The sequence below is a fragment of the Dermacentor albipictus genome, chromosome 10 (genome assembly GCF_038994185.2).
Source record: "Dermacentor albipictus isolate Rhodes 1998 colony chromosome 10, USDA_Dalb.pri_finalv2, whole genome shotgun sequence".
NCBI classification, from domain to species: domain Eukaryota; kingdom Metazoa; phylum Arthropoda; class Arachnida; order Ixodida; family Ixodidae; genus Dermacentor; species Dermacentor albipictus.
This window is the reverse complement of record NC_091830.1, coordinates 15,996,048-16,003,975: the sequence shown is the minus strand read 5'-3', so window position 1 is coordinate 16,003,975 and position 7,928 is coordinate 15,996,048. Positions and strand designations below refer to the sequence as shown.

Here is a 7,928-nt window from a genome sequence, read left to right as displayed (position 1 = left end):
CGACTTTATGACTTTGTGAGTCGACCATATTCATCCGGATACAGGTGGTGTCCAAATCCATGCACAAGCGAAGGTTGCCCTCTCAATAGCGAAAACAGATCTCAAAGGCTATGCTCCTGCCGACTGCCTGGGGCGGAATTGATTGCGGAGCCGCAAAGACGTCATAGCAGCCATATTTCTTACACCGACTATAGCATTATATGTGCAAAAATTGGCAGTGATTTATTATTTGCACGGGCGCTGTATTGCTCTCGTGCTCACGGGACTATGTGTTTGTTCGAACATTTCTGAAAACAAATCAAGCGTGGTAAGCAACGCCACGAGAACTTCTGACACAACAAGCACAAGCACCGAGGTCAGACAAATTCGTGTACTACTCATGATTGTTAGGTATAGGTGGTATCCAAATCTATGATAACTTATTAGCATCCCCTTTGAAACAGAGGGGTGACAGATATTCACCTAGACTGCTTCAGCTACTCAGGTAGGCAATAGACTTGAGTGCCCGACTATATACATCCTACACCTAAGTTTTCTCTCTCTATCTTTCCTCCCCATTCCCCTCCCCACATGTAGGGTAGCAAACTGGACCCAGTCTGGTTAACCTCCCTGCCTTTCCTTCTTCCCTTCTCTCTCTCTTTCTCTCTCTCTCTCTCTCTCTCAGGTATGCTACACATGCTTATTATTCTAGCATTCTTGTATACATCCCTTTAATATTTTTTCTCCTTCTCCAAACTTATATATCTACGTTGTACTTCTACCTATTCCTGTAACGGATCCGGCCGTGTCATTCTTTTCCCTGCTTTCTTTCCACCAATACTCGAAACGTCTCTTGGTTGTCTCGACTGCTTACAGGTTGATGCTTCCATCCACTTTAAATCCAAGCGCTTCTGGAAGGTGTACGTTACCCACGGATCTCTACGCTGCTGCGATGGTGCCTTCTGGATTAAGAACGCGGATCTTAAAGGTTATGCTTAAAGGTTGTGCTTAAAGGTTGTGCTTAAAGGTTGTGCTTAAAGGTTGTGCTTAAAGGTTATGCTTAAAGGTTATGCTTAAAGGTTAAAGGCTTGTCGCATGCGGCGGTTGTGATCGCGCGAGCCGGAAATACGTGATAAACATTCGGTTTTGGACACCGCCTGTACGCTCTGGAGGTCCAAAAGGGGTCCCGAGATTTCCACGTTCACATATGAAATTTCATTACGCGTCATGACAGGTGGTAAAGCGCAGCTGGCTTTAGAATATCAACTGTTCTTGTTGGAAGTTGTTGCGTGTGCATTTCAAGTCGCGTGTTCACGCACGGGCTCCGAGATCGTGCGGCCGCCTCAAGATCTCGGAAGCCACGGCCCCTGTTCCTGATTACCCTATAGAGTGTTTGGCGATGTCACACCAACAAGCACAAATTTCAGCTCTAGTCTGTCCATGTCGTTCCCATGCTAGCCGAACGATCCCATGCGCCAAAGTTCTAGCTATAATAACTTTAGCAGGGATAGTATCTTTCAAGCGATCATTTCTACCTAGTGATTTATTTGTTTGTTTGTTTGTTTGTTTCAAGCCCACGTCGAAATTAGCCGCCTCCGCAGCGATGCTTGTGCCAGTTTGAAGGAGCAGCAAGGAGAGGGAACAAATAAACAGACGCAAGCAAAAAAAAGTAAAAAGAAAACGCCAGCAGCTCCCGAAGACAAGGGTCAGGTTTCTGGCGCCTGGAGGGCGTTGTAGCAGGTCGCTAAGCGGTTTTAGCAAGTGGGTGGGCGGGCAAGAAGAACTAAGGGGGAGGCAGGGAAGGGTGCAGGTGGGCCGGGGAGGGGGGGGGGGACGGCAGTTTACGCGCTCTAATCAACGAGTCCTGAGGGCGAGTGAAACTCTGCGGCGGCTAACGACGCAATCAATAACACTGACGGAGAGCCGCAGCGGTGCGCTGTCTGGCGTCTCGCTAAACGAGAAAATGCGAGAGTAAAAGCGCCACTAAGGTGGGCGAAGAAGCCGCAGAAGGTTGACAGTGCGTGTGCTTTTGATTATCGATTTTTTTTTCCGATCGTCTCCCACAAAGCTCCTGGGCAACGAAAGACGAATAAATAAAAAGATTCTAACTCCGCATCGTCCAATAACTGCAGCAATATCTCTGCAAACTCATTGTACCTCGCCCAGGGGGCTTGGTTTGCATGTACGTCTGACTTCAGTCCAGCAATAAGACTGAAGGGCGGGCCAGTTGCTATGACTTAACGAGGACGCTGAACGAAGACACAAAAAAAATATATATAGAGACACGAAAACCAGCGCAGTTGAAGAGTGCGCGAAGAGTGAAGAGTTATGTGCGCAAAACTTTCCCCAATTCAGTCCAGCTTTTCCCTAAAGGACACAGTCTGAGATCTAGGGTGCATCCAACGCAGAGTGTCGAATATGTGACGTTTCCATAAGAGCCGAGCTGCCGGGACACGTTCCCCGGTCGTCTTTTGACGAATCTCAAGCCCAGGTTCCTTCTTTCCTTCCCTCCTCTCTCTCCCTGTCATCTTTGTTTTTCCCTTTCCCACTCCCCCGGTGTAGGGTAGCCAACCAGACGTTCCTCTGGTTAACCTCCCTGCCTTCTGCTTTTCTCTTTCCTCCACCTCAAGCCCAGGTAACGAATGGAAAAGCCCGGAGACCGAAGTCTCCGAAGCGATGCTTCCTGCGCCCGGGTAAGGTTTCCGGGAAAGAAGCAGACGCGCACGGGGGATCAGTTCCGCGTCTCGGGCTACATTTCAGTGCTTGTTTCAGAGTGCGGGGATCCAACAGAAGGATACAGGTGTCTCTGATGACTGATGGTCTGTGGTTTGCATGAACCGACACCGACTATCTCCTAGTGCCCACTGCACCTCAATACTGAGATGTGAGGAAGGACTTGCGGAGTCTGCGGAGTCCTTAACAGATCTGTAGCGGTTTTCTTTTTCGTTTTTTGTACGTAGCTTTCATCCCTTACCAAGTCCCAGCCCCCTCTAATGCGTGGTGTATATATATTTTTTAAAGTGAATAGAATTTTCAAAAATCGCCTACGGGAAATTACGCGAATCTCATCGTTTAGCTGGATCACTTAAAGAGGCGCACATTACGTGCTCAGCAAAGCAAAATTCGCATTTACCGGTGGACCATTAGGGTTACAGAATGAGCGCCAAGAGGAGGGAAGTGCAGTAGAAGACGGCAAATGACTGGGTGGGGTGATGAAATTAAGAAATTCGTTGGCGCTAGTTGGAATTGGTTGGTGCAGGACAAGGGTAATTGGAGATCGCAGGGAGGAGCCTTCGTCCTGCAGTGGACATAAAATAGGGTGATGATGATAATGATTCACGATAACTACAGTAATAAGGTTTACCTATTTACATTACCGCACAAATTACAGTTTATGAATTGAAGCCAGCGATTTCTCAATGCACATCCATTTGTAAAGAGTTTTCAAAGTAACACCAGTTTTGACGTAACGGATAACAAGCTTCCGGTTGAAATATGGGCTGCTGTCCCACCTATATCTTTAATAGACTCGCATCTTATGCAGAGAAAGCCAAAATATCTGAAACGCGAATGCGTGTTGTAGCACACTTTGGGAACGCAAATATAGCATCTGCCTTAATTCTTAAAATTATTTCCAAAGCCATATGACTTATGATCTCACCACCTACAATAGGTTAATCGATATGTGGGCTGAAGTAATTAGCCTAACGTTAATTAGCGACTTCTTTACTTCGTCGTTCATGTTTTTTTTCTCGTGCAAATAATATCTGCCTAGCAGAATAATTTATCTCAAGAAGAACTGTGCTAAAAACCGTGGCCGAGTTTTAGAAATTCTGTTTCCGATTCAAAAAGTTCCTGATAAATTAGTCTATCTTCATCTTACCTCAAGCACAAAAAGCAGATGATTATGTTGACAATAATGATAATTTATTGTCATCCCCATTGAAACGAGGCCCAGGCACATCGTCACCTAGCTTGCTTGAGCTAATCAGGCCATTTATGCATGTTTATCAGTCTAGAATTTCTCTCTATCTGCTTAATCTTTTCACTCTTCCACAAAACGTCTATATCTATCTTGCGTTGCTATACCTATTCCTGTAAGGGACCCTGCAATACGAATATTTTCCTTGCTGTGTTTCCTACAACGGGCGATCCATTAGTTGTGCTGGCAACACTGTCCGAATCAACAAAGATGGCTACGACGTCCAAGTTCACGGTGACTTTTTCGCTTGGTGCTGCGCTGACGTTTCTCGCTTGTGGCGTCGAATCGAGGTGTTTCGTCCAAGCCGAAAAGGTCGTTGCTGCCGACTACCTTATTTACATCGATTTCAAGAATTTCAGCGACGCAAAGTCGGAAATAGGTACGCTGCGCGTGCAAACGTCCGGCCTGCTCAGCGAGCCGCATAAGATGCTTTTTAGACAAAGAGTCTTTTAAGAGAGCCGGAAGTTTATAAATCGCAGTTTCCCCAGAATGGCGAAGCATCAACTGCTATAGCGAATTAGTGGACAGCTATATACAAGAACGCATATTAGTTTTATCGGCCGTATTAACTTGTAAGCATAGGCGTACTAACTGAATTGACAAGCATGGTGTCGCGCGCACAGCATGCATGAACACATCTCACTCGATGACCGCGGAAACTCGCTGTCAAAACGCCGGAGTCGGGAAGCCCGGCATCAGCAGCGAGCGAATTGACCTTCGTGCTGTGTCTCGCATGAACGCGAACTAAGCTGCGAAAACAGCGCGCGCACAAGCATACATGAACACATCTCACTCGATGACCGCCGAAACTCGCTGTCAAAACGCCGCAGTCGGGAAGCCCGGCAGCAGCAGTGAGCGAATAGACCTTCGTGCTGTGTCTCGCATGAACGCGAACTAAGCTGCGAAAACAGCGCGCGCACAAGCATACATGGACACGTCTCACTCGATGACCGCGGAAACTCGCTGTCAAAACGCCGGAGTCAGGAAGCCCGGCAGCAGCAGCGAGCGAATTGACCTTCGTGCTGTGTCTCGCATCAATGCGAACTAAGCCGCGAAAACACAACGCGCAGTGGACTCTGTGACCGTCACATATGGCTTTCAAGATACAGCGGCCCGGGCGGGCGCTCCTAACCTAACCTCGCCTAAACATGCGGTTGTGCGCTTAGGAATTTTCTCTTCGCCTTTCTTCCAGTTGAAATTTCTCAGCAACAGCTCCTTCTCTATCTGGTTCTCGTTCATGCTCATTTTTTTTTTCTCTCAAAAACGACTTCCTCACTGGCTAGAAATGATTCGGCTGTTATTTTTCGGATGTAATTTAATGGCGCCTCCCCTTCTAGTTTGTTTCCAAATTCATCTAGAATACATTGTATTGTTGCAGACTTCCTGCCTAATAAGGTTATGTGGTTCCAAAATACTCTAGGTGCGGCCTTCTTTTTCTCACGTATTTCTGACAACCAACGTTCACTTTCGCTTTTCATCTTTGCTTGAACCAGTATATTATGGAGTCGCAGAACCCATCAATCCCAGTACCGATAATAAAGCTTTGTAACTGGCATAACCATTTCTTTTTTCTCCCGCTATATTTCCCATTTTCTGTCGACATCAATCTGCGGCAACTGCGCCTATTTGCTTGCCTATATTCTGTCCTTCTCTTTCTGTCATTCATCGATCCCTATTCCCGTATCTCCATATTCCACCAGCTTTTCGGTTTCTTTTTTCCTTTTCAATAAGCAAGTTGCTTATCTTTCCTTATTTCTTGTCATTACACTTAAAAGCTCACTATATCCCCACTCCTTCCTTGTATATTTGGCAAGTTCATTCTCGACTCTTGTGATGATATTTATTATTTGTTCGGCATTCAAATTTGGACTTGCCTTCTTCTCTCCTTGCTATCTTTCCCAACTACATACCCCACTTTCAAAATGATGCATTTATGATCACTCCCTATGCTGCTAGACCATTACCCTTCAATGATCCATTTCTCTCAACTTATCACAAATTTCTTCTTGTCATCAGACAGTAATGAATGGTCGAATGCCTATTTCCGACTTCCCACGGGATCTGGCCATCGCACTTAGGCCCCGAGCTTATGTTGCTCATGGAGATCGACCCTTAACTTCCCCGTTGTCGGTATCGGCGCTAACCATCCAGATTCAGTATGCGGGGCATTCACGTAACCTAACACGATTAATTTCGGCATCGTTCCCCAAACCCTTAATATCATCACTTCGGCATTCCACTAACTCACGCTTTCGCGCTGGAACGACGCCCTGTACCCGGAACGACCGTACGGCTGCCGCGTACGTGCAGACGCACACGAATTGATGGCGCGGCCATAATTCTTTGCTAACGAGCCTGCGGTCAGCTCTCCGATGACCGCTGATGACGCCCTGGCTGTGGTCGTCGGCGTCGAGATGGGGCGCACCCGCATGTACTTCTTTCTACCTTTGCAGCCAGGCGTCGTGCTTGACTGCTGGATTACTCTTTATGGCCGCTTTCTTTTAGCTCTGTGGTGCTGTTCTCTGCCTACGTGTGGAGATGTGCAGTCAGACCTTGATTTACCGGAAGCCCGCTTTTACAAATTGTAAGCCGTGGCGAAGTGCTCCCGATTTCCCCGACACATGTTCGTTGAGCCGTACGCGTTGAAAACCCTCGGAACAGCGAAGCGAACGCATCGTCTTACCAGATTTAACGAAGCTGAGAGATGAAAGCCAGGGGGGTGTGGGAGTGGGGCGAGTGTACGGGTGAGAGGAATGGGAGAGGGGAGGTATACGGGAATAAAGCGAGTACGCCGGCTTTTAGTTCATATAACGAACGCCATTGAATTATTATAAAGGTTCGCAGTTTGCAAAAAAGTAGCATAAGTGGCACGCGAAGGGCTGGCTATCTTGGATTAGTGCGAAAAGTGCATACGATGGGAAAGGTTACGTGTTCCTCATTGGCTCTTGAATAAATGTATGACGGCCCAGACACCTATTTTGCCATCTGATCACACAGCGTGGGACAAGCCAACGGTGGTCCTCTGTCTTCGACATTCGCGGCATGGTTCCAAGCCCCACCTGCTTCGAAGTAAAGCCATTTCGCAGTCTAGTCGAGCCCCGAAACCCGCAAAAGTAAAAGAAAAGGGGGCGATCGACGGCGTTTCTTTGACTTGCTGGATCGGTTTGTTCATTCGTGCATTGAATGAACTAGCGAACGAACGAGAAAGCGGGTGTAACCGCGAGCGCACGGATGGTCTGACGGATGGGCGAGGATGGTCTGACGGATGGGCGAGGATGGTCTGACGGATGGGCGAATGAACGAACCCAAGGAAGGGAGAAGCACGCGAACGCACGGGACACGAGCACAAAGTTTTGTCTCGTTCACTCCGAGCAGCCGCTGCAGCCGCATTTCGCTTACAGTGAAATGCAAAAAAAAGGAAGAAACGCTACTCTACTTATAGATTTAGGTGTGCGTAAAACAACCCCGGATGTTCGAAATCATTCGGGAACCCTGCACCTCCACCTCTCTCATGACGCACTGTACACTTTCTGGTCGATTAATCCTTACCGCATTTTTTTTGTTATCTCTGTCTGCACAAGTTTAACATGCGCGCCGCCTTTTGCTGCGGTTCATTTCAATTTGAAGCCCACATACGAACCGCGTATGCGCTCCTAGCATCGACGATCGAAGTTGATTAGGCACAGTTCAGTATACGAAGTACAGATAATCCGCGTACGTCGTCGACTTCTGATGATTCTTCTTCCGAGGTAGGTAAAGAGAGGTGGCGTCGCGGGATCGAATCCCGGCCGCGGCGGCTCCATTTCGATGGGGGTGAAATTCAAAGACGCCAGTGTCCCTTGCATTGGGGGCACGTTAAAGATGCCCTGGTGGGCAAAATTAATCCGGAGTCCCCTACTACGGCATGCCTCACAATCAAGACATGGTTTCGGCACGTCAAACGCCAGAATCCGTTCATTCAGCTTCG

The 7,928-nt window shown here is 47.7% G+C and overlaps 1 protein-coding gene across 4 annotated transcripts in view; it reads left to right on the top strand.

Annotated features, from left to right (window-relative positions):
• The window catches only part of LOC135911496 (eye-specific diacylglycerol kinase-like), a 655,226-nt gene that overhangs the window by 390,068 nt on the left and 257,230 nt on the right, over positions 1–7,928 (top strand). The gene's annotated exons all lie outside the window — the stretch shown is intronic.